Genomic DNA, 11,581 nt, shown 5'->3' with positions numbered 1-11,581 from the left:
GTGTGGGGGCTTGTCTGGGGTGGGACTGGTGGGTGGGGCAATTCAACATTAAAAAAATGTTGAATTTTGTGCCAAAAATAGCATTTGCAGGAAGTTTTAATTCATTATTTATTCTGAAGAAAAGTGCTGCTGAAAGTTATTGTATACTTCAGGAAGCTTATGGTGAATGTGCTCCACCTCAAGATACTTGTGAATGCTCGTTTAAATGCTTTAAAAGTGATGATTTCGATGTGAAAGACAAAGAACGTCCAGGTCAACCAAAAAAGTTTGAAGACCAACAATTACAGGAGGACCTGTGTGTGTTCATGTCTCGGTTCCCAGCACGAAACTCTGCCCAATTAACTATCGATCGACGAAGGAGCCAGCAGCCAACAGCACCATCTACCCCTGTCTGTGTGTTTCAGCGAGCATCGCCACATAGATTGTCTAGTTTTGCTGCTTTTCTGGGCCTGGATCTGAAATACAACTGAGGCCTAGACATGCTCTCTAAGGAGGTGACCTCCTGGATCTGCTGTGAATTGCTCTGCCCGTTTGTTCAGCTGTCTGTCTCAGTTTCCCCGTTCCACTTGTCCTGGCTGCCTGGCCTGTCTCAAAATGATTCTGTGAAAGCCATTGCCAACAGGTGTCTTTCCTCTTTATTTTCAGATGGGACAACATTAATAGTAATAATAATAATAACAACAACAACCGTAACTACAATGTGTAATTAACATGTAATAGGTGCATGTTCCTGAGGCACTGTGCTAAGTCATTTGCGTGCATCACCTTTATTCCTCATAACAACTGTAAGAGATAGCTACTTTTACTGATTTGGTTTTTAAAATAATTTTTGGTGTCACTTAGGCTTTTATATATATAGATATATATCTTTTCAATTTAAAGTTTTGGATTTCTTTGGCTAAATACCCAGAAGTGGAATGCTGGATCATCCGGTGCACAAATTTGTGCACGGGTGGGGTCCTTTGGCCTGGCCGGTGATCGGGGCCCATTGGAGCCATCTTTCCCAGTCCAGATCGGGACTGTGGGAGGTTGTCTGGCCCGGGGGATGGGGGAGGAACTGCAGGAGGTTTGCCAGCTGGCCTGCGGTGGGGTGGGGAGAGGGAGGGACCGCGGGAGGTTGGACAGCTGTGGGAGGTTGGCTGTGGGAGCACACTGACCACCAGGGGACAGCTCCTGTGTTGAACGTCTGCCCCCGGTGGTCAGTGTGCATCATAGCGACTGGTTGACTGGTCATTCAATCATAACAGTCACTTAGGCTTTTATATATATCTATATATGTCTTTTCAATTTAGAGCAGTTGATGTACAATATTATATTAGTTTCAGGTTCAGGGGTTGGACATTTATGTAACTTATGAACTGATCTGATACCATGCATAGTTATTACAAGGTTATTGACTATATCCCCTATGCTGTACTTAATTTATTTATTAAGTCTATCTTGTGTGGTATAAGTATTGCTTCCCAGTTTGTTTGTTTTTTTCATTTCAATTTAATATTTACTGGATATTTCCAGTAAATATCCCTTTACTTTTAATATGAAGTCTATCTTGTGTGGTATAAGTATTGCTTCCTCAGCTTTATTTTTTTTTTTCATTTCCATTTAATATTTACTGGTTATTTCCAATAAATATCCCTTTACTTTTAATACGTTTGTGTCTTGCGATCTGAAGTGAGTCTCTTATAGGCAACATATGTAAGGGTCTTGTTTTCTTATCCATTTAGCCACACTCATGTGCCCTTGACTGGAATCGAACCCGGGACCCTTCAGTCCGCAGGCTGACGCTCTGTCCACTGAGCCAAACCAGCTAGGGCCCTATGCTCTACTTTATATCTTTATGACTATTCTGTAACTGCCTATTTGTACTTCTTAATCCCTTCCTTTTTCACCTATCCCCCCAGACCTTTGCATTTAAAGTAATTATTGATAGATATGTATATTTTCCATTTTATTATTCATATATTTTTTCTTTTTTCCCTTAAAGAAGATCCTTAAACATTTCATATAATACTGGTTTGATGGTGATGAGCTCTTTCTTACCTGGGAAGCTCCTTATATGTCCTTCAATTCTAAATGATACCTTTTCTAGGTAGAGTCATCTTGGTTGTCTCTCTGTATCTATGAGTTTGTTTCTGGTCTACTTGTTCATTTATTTATTTATTTGTTTATGTATTTATTATTTTTTAAAATCTTCACCCGAGGATATTTTTTCCATTGATTTTTACTGAAAGTGAAAGGGAACGAGGAGAGGAGAGGAGAGGAGAGAAGAAAGAGAGGAACATTAATGTGAGAGAGACACATTGATTGGTTGCCTCCTGCACATGCCCTGACCAGGGTCTGGAATGAACCTGCAACTGAAGTACATTCCCTTAATCAGGAATGGAACCCCAGACCCTTTGATCTGTGGGCCGATGCCTTAACCACTGAACCAAACCGGCCAGGGATTATTTTGATTTTTTAGATTACACATATAACGATTGGGTGTTTTCTGCTTCCTTATCATCCAAATATCTGATTTGATCCTCTGCTTTATTTACTCTGCTGTTGATTCCCTATAATGTGTTCTTCATTTCTGACTTTTAAAAAGCATTTTCTATGCCATTTTTATGTTTCCCATCTCTTTGTTGAAATTCTCACTAAGTTCATCTATCTTCTGCTAAGTTCATTAAGTATCCTTATAATTAGTGTTTTGACCTCTGCATTTGGTAGATTGCTTGTCTCCATTTTATTTAGTTTTCTTTTTCTTTTTTTTCTGGAGTTTGCTCTGTTCTTTCATTTGGAACCTGTTTCTTTGTCTCCTCATTTTGGCTGCCTCCCTGTAATTGTTTCTATTAGGTAGAGCTGCTTTATCTCCAGTCTTGGTAGAGTGACCTTTTGAACTAGGGCCCAGTGGCACAGCTTCCCCAGTCACCTGAGCTGGCTGCTCCAAGTGTGCCATGCCCCAGTGTGGGCTGTGTGACCCTCCCGTTGTATTTGAACCTTGATCACTGTTGGCATGTCAATGGGAGGGATTTACCCTTGGCTGATGGGCAATGAGGACTGGCTGATACTACAGCAACTACAGTGGAGCTTCTGTGGAGGGGCTGACCCCACAGAGCAGGACTCTCTTTAGTGGGGCTCTGCTGAGTCTGCCCCTTGAGCATGTTGCTCATGAAGGTGGTTGAGTGGTGCTTCAGCATAGTTGAAACTGCCCATGAGGTGTGCTGGCTCTGGGGCCTCCCGGGAGGTGCAGGGCAAGATTGAACATCACCTGTGTTCTGCCCGGGGCTATCTGAGCATGAGCTACAAAGCAATCTGCAGATGGCTGCTACTTGTGCTGGGCTTGGAGGTGCCCAGGAGAGGCCAGGCTGCAAACCAAGGGGTCTGGACAGCCACTTAGCAAGAGGTATGGGCCACGCTGAGGCCAGATGTGGCTTGTTCGGGGTTTGTGAACCTCTGAGAAATTTTAGGAAAGTTTGCAGCATGAACCAAGACAGGTTGTTTGGATGGAAACACCACTGGAAGCAGTTTGGGTGGGCCCCCAAGTTGGGTAGGGTGGCAATTACAGGGAATCACCAGGGCAGGGTAAACAGTGTTGATGGAAACTCAGATATGGTATTCACGTGTCAGCTCTGAGGTGGAGGGGAGAGCTCAGCAAAGAACAGTGACCTCTGCCAGCACTTCCGTCTGGGAGAGAACTGGCTCTTCAACTCTCACCCCAAAGCCAGAAGATTCAGTTCCTCCGTGTGTCCCTGGTGCCTGTGAAGCTGCTGCCCTAGCACTGGAGCTCAGAGCAAGTGAATCTGAGTAAATCTGTGCATGGGTCCTTTAAGAGGAATGGCTGGGACTCCAGGAACCCTCTGTCTCACTCAGCCACAATCCCGTGGTTTTCACAGCCAGAAGTTATGGTTCTCTTCCTGACACTAGAACCCTGGGCTGTGGGGCCTGGTGTAGGTTTGGGACCTCTGCTCCTTAGGGTAGCTCTCCAGAGCGAGATATTCTTCCCAACATTTAAACACTACACCTGGGTGTGGGACCAGCCTGCTCTGAGTCTCAGCCACTCCTACCAGTCTCAATGTAGCTTCTTCTTTCTATCTTTAGTTATAGGACTTCTGTTCAGCTAGATTTCAGGCAGTTATGAATGATGGTTGTTCTGTAGTTTAGTTGTAATTTTGATATGATTGTGGGAAGATGCGAGTACTGCATTTACCTATGCCACCATCTTAGGTGGAAGCATTCTGATTCTGTTTTATAGATTAACTAGAGGCCTGGTGCACAAAATTCATGCATGGGTAAGGTTCCCTAGGCCTGGCCAGCCATCAGGCTCAATTGGGGCCTTCCAGCTGCCGGCCACAGCCTCCCTTCTCTGGCTGCCAGCTGCTGGTCAGGGCCTTCATTCCATGCTGCCCCTGGTGGTCAGCACATGTCATAGTGAGCAATCAGTCTCCCAGTTGAACTCCTGTGGGGACAATTTGCATATTAGGCTTTTATGTATACAGATAAACCAAAGCTTTGAAAAAGGTTCAGTAACTTGCTGGAGGTCACATAATTAGTAACTATCAGAGCTGGGATTTGAACCTAGGTGTCTGCAGTAGATAGGAATAGCCTGAAACCCAGAAAACAGTAGTGTTTTTGCAGGGAGAGTGAGGAAGATTTATTTAGTTTTAAATCTTCACCTGAGGATAAGTTTTTCATGGATTCTAGAGAGAGAGGAAGGGGGAGAGAGAGACAAATATCAATCTGTTGCCTCTCATATGAGCCCAGACTGGAGATTGAACCTACAACCTTTCGGTGCACAGAATGACACCCAACCAACTGAGCCACACCAGCCACAGCTCCATTGACCATTTTATAATTGGATACATTTAATCTAGTTTTCTTAACAGTTATACACTCAAACCACTGTAGGTTCCTGATTCACAGTGGATGCTCTTCATGAAGTCCATGGCGTGGATTTGAATCACAGCTTGGCCACTTATTAACAATGACCTTGGCCATTCTCTCTGGACCTCAGTTTTTCCCACCTACACAGTGGAGATAGAAATAGTAGGGTTGGCTCTAACCGGTTTGGCTCAGTGGATAGAGCGTCAGGTTCGATTCCGGTCTAGGGCATGTACCTTGGTTGCGGGCACATCCCCAGTAGGGAATGTGAAGAAGGCAGCAGAATCGATGTTCCTCTCTCATTGATGTTTCTAACTCTCTATCCCTCTCCCTTCCTCTCTGTAAAAAATCAATAAAATATATTTTAAAAAAGAAATAGTAGGGTTGTTGTGAGGATTTAAAAAAAGACAGTGTATGTCAAATGCTTACTTAGTAAGGCTCAATAAGGCCTCAGTAATGGCATCACTTGCTAACATTTTCTGTTTTATAATGTGCACATAGTTGATCTCATTTACTATACTTGGCAGCCTTGCAAAATAGGTATCATTATCTCCATTACACAAGTGAGAAAACTGAAGCTCACGGAGATGAAGGAAAGTGTCCAAGGCTACATAGTAGGTAAGAGGGAGAACAGAGGTTCTTACCAGATCTGGATGACTAGTTAGTCCCTGGAAAGGTGTTAGCCCGAATCTGTGTTTCCACTTGAGGCTTCTGCTATTCCCATGCAACTGTAATTAAGCTAAAGCTATCAGAAAAGAATCAGAGAAGAACCCAGAAATAAAATCGTTAACAGCAAGGGTCTCCCATCCTCCCTCTTCCAGAACCACTGTAGGGTTTCTGTGTAGTTCCCCATAGTGACATTGGGTGTCACCTTTGAGTTGTCTGAAGACAATTTCCCCCAGATACTGACAAAAGGCGTTGTTTTCCGAGTTTCTGGCTCGCTAAGACCCAGTTTGGAGATGTTCATTACCAGCACTTCTGCCCCCAGCTCAGCCTGGATAATCTGGTTCTCCTTTATAGGGCCAAGCGCTGTCCTGAAAGAGGAGGGCTCCTGTAGCCAGATAAGCTTGGAGTTTGAAAAGGGCTGCATGGCCATGACTTTGCAACCAACTTCTGTGAAAGGGGGGTGATGCCATAAGGATGAGAGATGGTTTATGCCAAACCCCTACCAACTAGGAGCCTTTTTCTCCCAGAGTTCTCTGCAGTGTCCTTTTCAGAAAAGTCATCTGTTCACACATCTGTGTCAACACTCGGCTATGAGCCACTTGGGAACAGGGACTCCCTCCCTCCTTCCCTCCCTCACTTCCTTCTGTTACATATATATTTATTGAGTATGTATTATATGCCAGACACTGGGGCAATAACAGAGAACAAAACAGCAAACTTCTCTTCCTTCATGGAAGTGACATTCTAATTTCTTATTTATCTGTATGTTCTCAACACCTAGCACATAGTAGGCATTTAATAACTGCTTTAATGGCGCATTCTATTCTCTTCTTTCCAAGTTTTTAAAAAATGTATATATTAACATATGTATATGATATTTAAATTTTAGATGGAAATAAAATTACCCCTTAATACTATTCTGTGACATTCCCCCCGCCCCCCCACCTAATAGTGTATTATGGCCATTTTCCAAGCTAGAACATAAAATTGACTTCTGTGGCTCAATTAGTTGAAGCATCATCCCATATACCAGAAGGTGGCAGGCTCGATTCCCAGTAAGAGCACATACCTAGGTTGTGGGTTTGATCCCCGGTTGGAGTGCGTATGGGAGGCAACCAATAAATGTTTCCCTCTTACATCGATGTTTCTCTATAACATCGATGTTTCTCTCTCTCTCCCTTCCTTTCTCTCTAAAAATGCTATAGATGGGCATGTTGTCATTCCTATTTTACCCAAGAAGAATAGGAGGCTCTCAGAGAGATTAAGGAACTCACTGAAACGTATACAATGAGCAGGTCAAGAAACCCATGCTTTTGAATCCAGATCTTCAAGCTGGAATTTTGACCCTAAGGCCTTCATTCTGATGTTTTGATGTGCTGTGTGTGTGTGTGTGTGTGTGTTTGTGTGTGTGTGTGTTTAAAAAATATATTTTTATTGATTTCACAGAGGAAGGGAGAGGAAGAGAGAGATAGAAACATCAAAGATGAAAGAGAATCATTGATGACCTGCCTCCTGCACGCCCCCTACTGGGGATCGAGCCCACAACCCAGGCCTGTGCCCTTGGCTGGAATAGAACCTGGGACCCTTCAGTATGCAGGCCGACGTTCTATCCACTGAGCCAAACCAGCTAGGGCTGTGTGTGTTTTTTTAAGATCCAGTAAATCAGACAGAGAGGCCGCCTAATGAAACCTACCTCTGAGGCACAACCTGAGGAATCCAAGATAAGTAAGATCAGGTAGGAGGTGACATGAATATTGGCCAAGGACACTTTTCCAGGTATAGGTCCAGGTGATGGAACCTTCCAATAGAAAGGTCTGTGAGCGGCAATAAGGAGACTTTCTAGCTTAGTGATGGGGAGCCTTGGGGCCTTTGGGATGTTCTCATATCACATATATGCATTTATGCCAAGTCAAGGTCTTTGTCCAAGCAGAGATGCTGGGGCTGGGGTCTACTCTGTCTACACCATCAGACTCAACCACCAGGGAGCTATAGAATGCTAACATGGTAGAAAAGAATTTGTCCTTTGAAGGGTCGTGCTTGATAACAAGAGAAAGGATTTCATTATTTCCACAGCTGGTGCAAGAACACTCTGACCCTCAGGTGAAAAGTGCCCTCACTATACCTAGAGGGTAGAAGGCATTCTTATCCCCAGAGATAGAGAATTTAGGGCCCAGAAGGCTATATAAACACACCTTGTAAATTCTTCACTGTTTACTATCCCCAGCCCAGATCCTCCTGCTTTATCAACTCTTCACAAATTGATTGTTTCTTTGTCTAAAAGGTACAAAAAGTTCCTGCTCTGGTCACATCTTGCAGTCACATAACTTTGTGGGGCTCCCATACATACGTACATAATTAAATTTGTATTTCTCCTGTTAATCTGTATTTTATTACACGGGTATCTCAGCCAAGAACCTAGAAAAACTTTTTCCCTCTCCTACAACATTTATCTCCATTAAGTAAAGGTGCATGGTGGGGAGATTTCCAAATGCAAGCCTTGACACGTGTCCATGCTCTGTCATCATTTTGCACAGAGCTGCTCCTCCCCCACCAACCCGTCAATCGGCCCCGGCCCCCCATCCCGCCGCAGTCCTGCTCTCGTTGGGGCCCACTGGGGCTGGCAATGCCTCCAATGCCACCTGCTGCCAGTGCCGTGTAGCCGACGCCTGCCATGTTCTGCACTGCCCCCTGGTGATCAGCACACATCATAGTGAGTGGTCGAACTCCCTGTCAGTTGAAAGACCACCCGAGGGGACAATTTGCATATTAGGCTTTTATTATATAGCATTGCTGGCAGTATGGGAGAGCAGCAGGTTAGCCACAAAAATCTGCTCTGCAGCCCACCATAAGCCAATTGCTTATATAGCAAAAGGGAAGTTTACACATATGCAAAAGGACTAGGGGTCTTCAAAGGGCTTAGTGATATGCAAGGGCTGGGGTTACATGGGCAAATGGCCAAAGGGAGTGCCAGATGGGCAATTAATAGGTAAGCAGGCTGGAGGTTTGCAAAGGCCTGCAGGTATGCAAAAAGGGCTGGGGATCCTCAAAGGGCTGGTATTCTGGTTTCTGCAGGACCTTTGTTAATCTTTTCATGATAATAGGCAGCTTCAAATGGGGAGGAAGGGCTGCATCTCCAGGTCAGCTCCAGCCAGGATAGAATGTGCCCTCTTTAATCATAATAAAACAATCATGGTTAACAGAGCGTGATGAATATTTCTTATGATATCAGAGATGGGCAAACTTTTTGACTCGAGGGCCACAATCGGTTCTTAAACTGGACCGGAGGGCCAGAACAAAAGCATGGATGGAGTGTTTGTGTGAACTAATATAAATTCAAAGTAAACATCATTACATAAAAGGGTACAGTCTATTTTTTTTTTTTTTTTAGTTTTATTCATTTCAAACGGGCCGGATCCGGCCCGCGGGCCGTAGTTTTCCCACGGCTGTACTAGCTGGTTCCCCAATATTCTATTTCTGCCCCTTTCAGGGTGTCAGCAGTTCCCTCTTAGCTGTCTGCAACCTCCCTTCTTTCCCCCTGTATTATATTCTCACAACACAGGGGGAACGAGCTTTCATAAACACAAATACCAATCAGATCTTGTAATTATTCTGCTTAAAATCTTTCAGTGGCTGTCTTCCCATTGCATGAATGAAAAATTCAAATTCCTTCCCCAAGCCTCCAACATTCCTGTGAACTGGCCCATTCCTGTCCACCTCTCTTGGCTGGCCTTTGTTGCAGGCACACTAGCTTTCTTTGCAAACTCTATGCAGCCCCAGGACATTTGCACTTGTAGCTTCCTCTGCCTAATTCAAATTTAGGTAGTTAAAGGAGAGGGGAACAGAAGTTTCTCTCGAGCCCATACTCTGTGTACCACAGAGGCACTTCTTGGGATGACTTGTTCTGAACCCCTATACTGTATTAGGGTTGGCACTAATCCATTGGCTAATGTACTTATGAGAAGAGGGAAATTTGCAGAAACACAGACACAGAGAGAATGCCATGTGAAGAGGAGGCAGAGATTGGTGTGAGATAAGCCAAAGATGGTCAAGGAAGCCCCCAGAAGTTCGGAGACACCAGGAAGGATTTTCCTCTTGAGTCTCCAGATGGAACCAACCCCAATAACACTTTGACTTCAGACTTCTGGCTTCCAGAACTGTGTGAGAAAATAAATGTCTGTTGGTTTAAGGCACCAAGGTGTGGACATTTGTTACCTAGGAGACCGAGCCCTCAATCTGGGCATGTGTCCTGACTGGGAATCGAACCATGACCTTCTGGCTTATAAATTGATTCTCAACCACTGAACTACGCCAGCTGGGCTTGTAAAAAAATATATATGTTTTTATTGATTGACTTTTAGAGAGAAAGGAAGGGAAAGTGGGGGAAAGAGAGAAACATCGATGTGAGAGAGAAACATCAATCAGCTCTCTCCTGACATGCACCATGACCAGGGATTGGGCCTGCAACCTGGGCATATGCCCTGACCAGGAATCAAACTGGCAACCTTTGGGGGCACAGGACAAAGCTCAACCAACTGAGCCATCCCAGCCAGGGCAAAATACAATTCTTGAAAGCATGAGTTTTGCATATCATTATGCACACAAGGAAAATACATTAAGCGAAAAACGTCATGTATACTCACACTTATATTAAAATTGTATCATTTGGTGTTCTCTTTGGAGCACATATACTAAAATTGGGATGATGCAGAGAAGGTGAGCATGGCCCCTGTGCAAGAATGATGTGCAAATTCATGAAGCGTTTTATATTTCTTAAAAAATCATATAATTTGTACCATAGGAATAATCTTAAATATAGAAATAAAGGAATTCATTTTTTTTTTGGAATTCATTTTAATAATGACTCAGAATTGATGCTCTCCTTTTCTGAAAACCTCTTACTCAGGAAATTTCAAAATAACAAACAAAACACAAACATGTTTAAAATTCATGGTAATACATTTCAGAATAATTCCAAAAATTTTAAAAAATCCTCATCCAAGTATATGTTTTTCATTGATTCTCTAGAGAGAGGGAGAGAGAAATATTGACTGGTTGCCTCCCACATGCATGCCAATCAGGGTCAAATCTGAAACCTAGGAATGTGCCCTTACTTGGAATTGAACCTACGACCCTTTGGTGCATGGAATGATGTTCCAACTATCTGAGCCACACTGGTCAGGGAACAATTCCAAAATTGAACATGTGCAAATTATTCATATGTTCATAATTTTATTGTAGCACATAAGATTTGGGGAATTAAGAGCAGGGCAAAGGGAATATTCATTAGCTGCTTTAGGATAAAATTGATGAATCAGGCAGCTACCTCCCCACGCAGCACACTCTGTCTGTGATGTATCTATTTCTGGACACAAACCAGCAGTAGTTATAGGTCCTTCGGATCTTAGAGTCACTCATGGGAGGCAAAGGCTGTTTGACAGGAAGACTCTGGGAAGATGTTACTAATCTGGGGAACGTTCCAAACCATGAGAATCAAATAATGACCTGGCCATGTCCCGGAGGAGAGGGAACTCTCTCCACTGTTTTAGTTTGTGAGAAAGTAAAATCTTCTGAAGTGTTCTCTACACAAGGATACCTTCCTTTGTCTACAAAATCAATAAACATTTTTATAACTATGAATTTATTTATTTATTTTTTAAAAAAAACTAATTTAATAAAAATCATTTAAGAAAATACCACATTCACTCTGTCTGTGATGTATCTATTTCTGGACACAAACCAGCAGTAGTTATAGGTCCTTCGGATCTTAGAGTCACTCATGGGAGGCAAAGGCTGTTTGACAGGAAGACTCTGGGAAGATGTTACTAATCTGGGGAACGTTCCAAACCATGAGAATCAAATAATGACCTGGCCATGTCCCGGAGGAGAGGGAACTCTCTCCACTGTTTTAGTTTGTGAGAAAGTAAAATCTTCTGAAGTGTTCTCTACACAAGGATACCTTCCTCTGTCTCCAAAATCAATAAAGATTTTTATAACTATGAATTTATTTTTTTTTAAAAAAACTATTTTAATAAAAAAACATTTAAGAAAATACCAC

At 43.1% G+C, this 11,581-nt stretch overlaps 1 long non-coding RNA gene across 1 annotated transcript in view; it reads right to left on the bottom strand.

Moving 5' to 3' along the window:
* Positions 1-4,410: 4,410 nt before the first annotated feature.
* The window catches only part of LOC102764321, a 19,893-nt gene continuing 12,722 nt past the window's right edge, over positions 4,411-11,581 (bottom strand). The window contains exons 2-3 of the long non-coding RNA XR_436311.2: positions 5,505-5,588; positions 4,411-4,438 (exon numbers count right to left, since the gene is read on the bottom strand). This is a non-coding gene — a long non-coding RNA (uncharacterized LOC102764321). The remainder of the gene's footprint in view (positions 4,439-5,504; positions 5,589-11,581) is intronic.

The sequence above is a fragment of the Myotis davidii genome, unplaced genomic scaffold (assembly GCF_000327345.1).
Source record: "Myotis davidii unplaced genomic scaffold, ASM32734v1 scaffold209, whole genome shotgun sequence".
Classification (NCBI taxonomy): Eukaryota; Metazoa; Chordata; class Mammalia; order Chiroptera; family Vespertilionidae; genus Myotis; species Myotis davidii.
The sequence above is the reverse complement of the archived record's forward strand: the minus strand, read 5'-3'. Positions and strand labels throughout refer to the sequence as shown.